Raw genomic sequence first — 7,148 nt, 5'->3', positions numbered from 1 at the left:
TAAATGTCATTCGTCTGGCCTTCTGTCAGCATGTCTGTCTGTCACGAAAGCATAAATCTTGACAGTAATTTTAAAAAAATAAAAATTTCATATTTCATTCAGATTAAATTATGATGTTTTACTGCATCACCTTTACCTTGTAGTTTGACATTCTTTCTAAAGATTTTAATCAAAGCTGAAGCTTTCGAAGCTGAAGAGTCAGGGCCTTCATATTTAACTTATGCACTACCTTCAAAAAACCTTTTTTGGATGTTCTATGATTTATTACATTGACCGTGAAATTTTAATCTTTTCAAAAATTTTGACATCGGACGTAAAGTTCTGCATCAGATTAGAATGTAGTATATTTTTGACCTCATGACCCGGACTTCGAAAATTTGACTTTGTTTGTTACTTTTGAACCAGAACATAATATTTCAAAAACGAACAGATATCAAGCTCAAAGGTCCATTGAGGCAATGCAAATTTGGAAAGAGCAAACACAGCCCTCTAAAAACATCAAAGGTCGGATCAGATGCCATGCAGGAGTAAGTATTCTTTTGTCGACCGGTCACAGCCGCGGTGTGCGCCTTGTCGTGATACAGCAAACGGAAAAAAATATGTAGATAATTCAGTGTGAAAATAATGGCCTTAAAATTTGTATGAAAAACGGCAGTAAATATTCAACTTATGATATATGGTATTTGCTGAAAATTTCATTGTATCGACCATAGAATTTTCGAAATGTTGACTTAAAACCAGACTGTTGATATTTTTGTGTTTTTAACTTCTTTGTTAATTTCTTGCCCCATTTTAGAAATTGCTCGTACGTAGAGCATGCTCTTGCACATGTAATCAACTGGGAGACATAAATCCCATATGCAGGTAATAATGATATATTGCTACCTAAATAAGGGAAGTTGACTATTTAAAAGTTGAAATCACAAGTTCATCATAAAGTGTTGTTGTTAGGTTACCATTAACGTTTTTTTTCCTGGTAAAATATCCAAATATGAAACAGATGTAACAGACGTAGGAATGAAAATTAAAGTTTTTTTTTTTTTGATATAATGTCGTCGATATATCTAAATGTTGAATTGAAGGCCACAGAAAGAGCCTGCTTCTCATGTAGATGTTTCTGAATAAATTTTGCTTCATATGTATACAAAGCAGGTCTGCTAATAGCGGGACGCAATTCATACCCATGGCAATTCCCACATATTGTTGGAAGATTTGATCTCCACTACATACATTGTAGCTATCGTCAATCAGAAACTCCAGCATCTTTTTAATATCAACTTTAGAGTACTTGTGTGTACAATCAGAATGTTTTTTAACAAAGTAATTTTGCAAATGATAAGGTATGCCAATTTAGGAGTTCTATTTTTATTGAAGAAACAGATGTCTATGATGTCAAAATGGCTGGAATTTAATTTATCGTGGGCAATGTAAAACTGTAAAAATGGTAAACAGAAAAGACATCAATAATGTACCATTTTTTTTATTGCACCAAACCAAGAAAACCCTGAAAGCGGATAACTATAATTGTTTGAATTTGCTTGTTTTTTTTTTTTTTTTTTTTTTTTTTTTTTAATATCATTAACAAAAAAATATTGGTCTATATTCTGTTCCCAATTATAACAGGGATCGGGCATTGAATAATGTTTACTATATCGTAAAGAGAAAAGACAAACACTTATAGATCCATAACTCTCTACATTCATTAGTCCATTCACGAGAAATCTGTGTCGACTCAAGTACTTAAACAATAATTTTCTAATGAATTACCCATCTATTAGTGCCATTATTTGACTAGTTTCAAGTAGATTTTCTTTCACAATTACGCTGGTACTACTGGCCATCACTTTATGATATTGATGATATTTTGGTGGCTGTTGAGATATAAATATCAAAGCAACACGGTGACACACCTATTGTACACCAGTAACTCCATACGCATGTTTGTCCCAAATAAAGTCAAATCTCTCAGCAATGCTATATTATCAAACAGCAAAGTACATCCCCCCTTTTACCCGATCTTCCACGTGGTTGCTTAAACTTGGCTAATTTTTATTTATTTTTTATATGGAATACGCTAAAGATAGGGAAAAAACTTCAGACATAAGAAGAAATGAAAAAAATGGCGTAAGTATATTTAAAAAAAGAAACAAAAATCTTCCTGAATGTAAAGTCCTTAAATAAAACAATACATAAGCATCTCATAAAATATTCTCCGTAAAGGATTTATGAGCACTTGATTATCCAATTAAAATTACATAATATACTCAAGGATAACAAGAATTATGATAACTTCCTTGCTTTATGAAGAAATTACGTGTTTCAATCAACATGACGATAAACATTGAAAGTCTCTCAAGTAACAAGATTAACTGTGTCGACTTTTTTTTTAAGACTTGTACTAAACAAAGAAGTTGGTCGTTGAATTTTTTTTTTAATTTTCCAGAAATGTTTATACATTAATCCACTCGAACATGGCCTCGGTCAAATAAACAAACACAGGATCTGTTTTATAATTACATTTGAAAGGACATAGGGGTCAGAAATAAAGAGTTTATTTATGGTTGAAAAGTGAAAGCCAAATGTTAAAGTTTTTGCAGGTAGAAACAGAGACAGGACAAAAATATTATACTCCGCAATCTTCGATCTATTGAACCGGGAATATTTTTACAAGTCCAGTGTTTAAAATGGTAATGCCATGCCCATTTTCGTTCTCGTTTAAAAAAAAAATAAGTAAATAAATAATAATAATTAAAAAAAATAACCGTTTCTTTTAAAACAAGGATATTATTTCTTTCGATATTTATCTTTAATATAACTTTCACAAAACGAATGAAATACTGAGATGCGAATGCGTGTTGCTGGATTCAAATAAAGATATTTTACATTTTAAAGGATGTCAATGTCACTAATGATTTTTATTGAAATATATTAAACTTTAACAAAAAATAAATAAATAAATATTTTGTCTCCCGATACGGTCACGTTTAAAGAAATATCTCGTAAATTTAAGAACCTCTATCATAATTTCAAAACATTGACATTTTGAAATCTTGTGCACTAACATTTAGCGTATTCTTTGTCTTCGTCTTGATTTGCGTGATAGACCTTTATTTCATGTCAAATTTATGCAAGCAGCTTTTGAGTCAATTAGTTTAGCATTTTTACGTGGTACATCGATGTCACATACCCGATGACTTACAAATCTTTTGATATAAGCATACCAAAAAGATTGACTTTGTAAGAAATCATACATGAAATAAGGTAGGCAGCATGCTTAAAAGTCCAATTAACGTCCAATTAAGGATGACGTTTACTCAGAGGACAAAAACCAAATTCCACTGATAAAAACAAAAACACATAGTATACAATTTAGACCTATGATTGTAACGATATTACTCACTTTCAAATAACAAGGTCAATGATCTACTTTTTATGCGAGTGGCCCCTGAGTATTTTCCAGGAAACACCTTAAATAATTATGCCATGTTCAATATTTTCTTTATCAATAAAATATAACGAGTAAGAAAAATCCGTAGACAATTCAGTGTGAAAATAATGGCCTAACAGTTCGTATGAAAGATGTCAGTCAACACTAGACTTAACGATAGATTGTAGTTGTAAACAAGGACATTGTATCGAACATAGAATATGTAAAATATTGACTTTAAACGAGACTGTTGATATCCCTGTGTCATCAACTTATTTGTCAATAGCATGTCTCTTTTTAGAAATCGATCGTATCTAGAACATGCTCCTGCGTATCGAATCAACTGGGAGAGATAAATCCCATATGCACATTATAATGAGATGTTGCAGCATAAATAAGAGAAATTGGCTATAGAAGATTGAAAGCCATCAAGCTTATCATAAAGTTTAGTTGTTAGTTTGCTATCAGTGTTTTTTTTTTTTTTTTTTTTTTTTTTTTTGGAGGGGGGGGGGGTAAAACATCCATAAATGAAACAAATCCGTTAGACTATGTGGTGTCTTTTACCTCGAGTTCCATGGGAATCAATGAAGCAATAAAATGAATGTTGTTAATTGATAAAACACCATCGACATATCTAAATGTTGACTTTAAGGCCACATTCAGAGATTTCTTTTTAATATAGAATTTTGTAAATAAATTCTACTTCATAAGAATACAAAGCATGTCTGCTAATGAGAAACTCAAGCATCTTTTTAATATCAACCTCGGAGTACTTGTGCGTAAGCCCAGAATGTTATTAACAAAATAAGTTATTCAATTTAGATATTATCTCCCTCATGCAAAGCTGTGATCCTTCGATGTATTTGACTCCAGTCTTTGGCACCCCTTTTTTCAGCTTTTCTAAGTTTTTTTTATTCAAATGTTTCGGATTCCAACGTTTCGGCATGAGCATCACTGAAGAGCCATATTTTGTCGAAATGCGCATCTGGTGCATCAAAATATGTACCGTATATGATTTACATTATGACCCCTGAGTCGAGGCCTCTGCTGGTGGACTGTTAGTCCCCGGGGGTCTCTACAATCCAGTAGCTTTGTACTTTAGTACAAGCTTGAAAATACGGATATATATTTAATTGATGTAGTAAAATTTAGAAATTTATTTCAAAATTAAGGAATATCAACCTCATGCATAGCTCTGATCCTTCGACGTATTTGGCTCCAGTCTTTGGCATCGCTTAAGCTCTCAAATGTTTTTGTTAATGGAAATATTTCGGATTTTCACCGTTTTGGCATGAACATCAATGAAGAGACATAATTTGTCGAAATGTGCATCTGGTGCATCAAAATTGGTATCGTATGATGATTTACATATTGAGATGAACGAAAAATTGCATTCTCGAGTCTACCTAAAACTTTTTGGTAAGCACAGTCCCCTCTCCAAAGATGAAATTATTCAGCTTTTGATACTTTTAACATTCCATTCAATGGAAGAGAGTTTGATTTACTGTACCTTTACTGGACTCTAAAGGTCATAAAAATATATACAAATATATTTTGCAGAGTCCAGTAAATGCTTAACCAAGACCCTATCCTTTCTCTTCACCAAAATATCAGCTGTAAAGTGGAACCTCAGACTGTTTTGCAACTACAAATATTAGAATTATTTTAAATTAAATAAGGATTCTAAAAACCTCCAGAGAACTTTTGGAAAATTTAAAATCCATTTTTTTTTAATTCAGTAGCATCAATACTTGCGACTTTTCTTCGCTTTTTACAACATTTTATCACGATAAATTGACGAACAGATTGACATTATAGAAAACTGTTTCCTCAATAAAAATGAAACTTATTTTTCCTATCTTGCGAAAGTGGCCAATTAATTACAAAAATCTCTGACAAACGGTATGACTTCAGCTTTTCCATTGTCAACATCCCTTATTGATGCAGTAATATCCCATCATCACCTTCAAATGGTCTCCCACCTGATTCGATACGTACATGTAAGAGCATGCTCTTTGTAAAATCATTTTTGAACCGGCGCAGGCTTCTGTAAAAAAAAAGCTGATGTTACAGGGATATCAACAACCTTGTTTAAAGACAGCATTTTTTGTAAATTTTAGTCGTTAAAAAGACCTTGTTTGCAAATACAGCCTATCTGAGGGTCGTATTTTGTCTGACAATTCATATCAATTTCCTTTTATACGAAATTTGACTAAAGATTACACCATTACTTAATTAATATGTAGGGTTCACGGCAGCTGTGACCTGTCGAAAGGGGATGCATAATTACTTCTCCTAGGCACCTGATCCCATCTCTGGTGTTTCTGTGTTTTTGCCTGTTCACGATTTTTATTCTTTTCTGGATTTATGAATTGTTCACTGTTCTTTATCTTCTCAATGTCTATGTAGTTTTTGGATATCAGGTCTTCCAACAATCTGTTGGAATTCTTATGGGTACTAATTGCTAATTACTAATTGCGCCCGATTATTAGCAGACCTGTTTTTGTATTCATATGAAGCAGAATCTATTTTAAAAAAACATCTACATGAAAAGAATTATCTTGCTTGGCCTTCAAATCCATATTCGGATATATCGACATTTTATCAACTAACAATATTCATTTTCATTCCTAAGTTGATTCAATATATCCGTTTGATCTTGAAATAAAAGACATACCGGAGCCTGAGACATGTGTTTCATAATTGGATACTAGTATTTCTCTGGAGAAAACATAAAATTAATTGCAATATATATATATATATATATATATATATATATATATATATATATATATATATATATATATATATATATATATATATATATATATATATATATATATATATATATATATATATATATATATAGTAGTTACACAATAGGTTTTAGTTGGTTATGTACAGAAGGACGAAGGTGGGAAAAAACGTCAAGAGGACACGCAGCGTCCGAGTGACATTTTTGCCCCGCCTCCGTCCTTCTGTACATAACCAATTAAAACCTATTGTGTAAGTCACATGTATCAGAGCCATACAAAGTATCTTGCACGTGCAAAAAGAAATTTCGGCGCTTCATTTCCCGCTTAGAAGTGAATGTGGACGGTTGATAAAGCAGAAAAATGGACGTGGACGATACCTGCAAGGGTTTATTTGATTTGGGGAGCCTGTGGGACACTACAATTGACATTACTCTTTCAGAAGCAACTGAGCACCTATAGGACACTACAGTTGACGATATTACTCTTTCGCAAGCAACTGAGCAGATAGAGAAGGAAATTGAGTGCGAAAATATGCTAGAGAACATCACCTTATCTCAGGCAATCACCTTGTACAACCCCGGACCCGATGACATGGAATTGGACTACGCCGTTGATTTTGATCTGCTCGCAAAACAGGAGGGAGGATCTAAGATGCCGGTGGGTCGTTATGATCATTTTGTAAATGACAGTGATTTAAAAGAGTTGCTTAATTCAACAGAGAGCAAGAACACCCGCAAGAACACAAATTGGTCAGTAACTACTTTTAACGACTGGCGCTTCGCTCGAATGTTGGCAACAGACGACCAGATTCCGAATATTCTGTCGTTCTCTGCAGAGGAACTTAATTTTTGACTGTCAAGATTTGTTGTTGAAAGGCGACGCAAAGATGACAAGGCGTACCCTCCTAAAACACTTTACATGCAAGGTACTGGACTTTTAAGACATTTGCGAGAAAATGGTGTGCA

The sequence above is a fragment of the Saccostrea echinata genome, unplaced genomic scaffold (genome assembly GCF_033153115.1).
Source record: "Saccostrea echinata isolate AGI-Se365-2 ecotype Australia unplaced genomic scaffold, CSIRO_AGI_Sech_v1 ptg000012l, whole genome shotgun sequence".
Lineage (NCBI taxonomy): Eukaryota > Metazoa > Mollusca > Bivalvia > Ostreida > Ostreidae > Saccostrea > Saccostrea echinata.
This window is presented reverse-complemented; position numbering follows the sequence as displayed.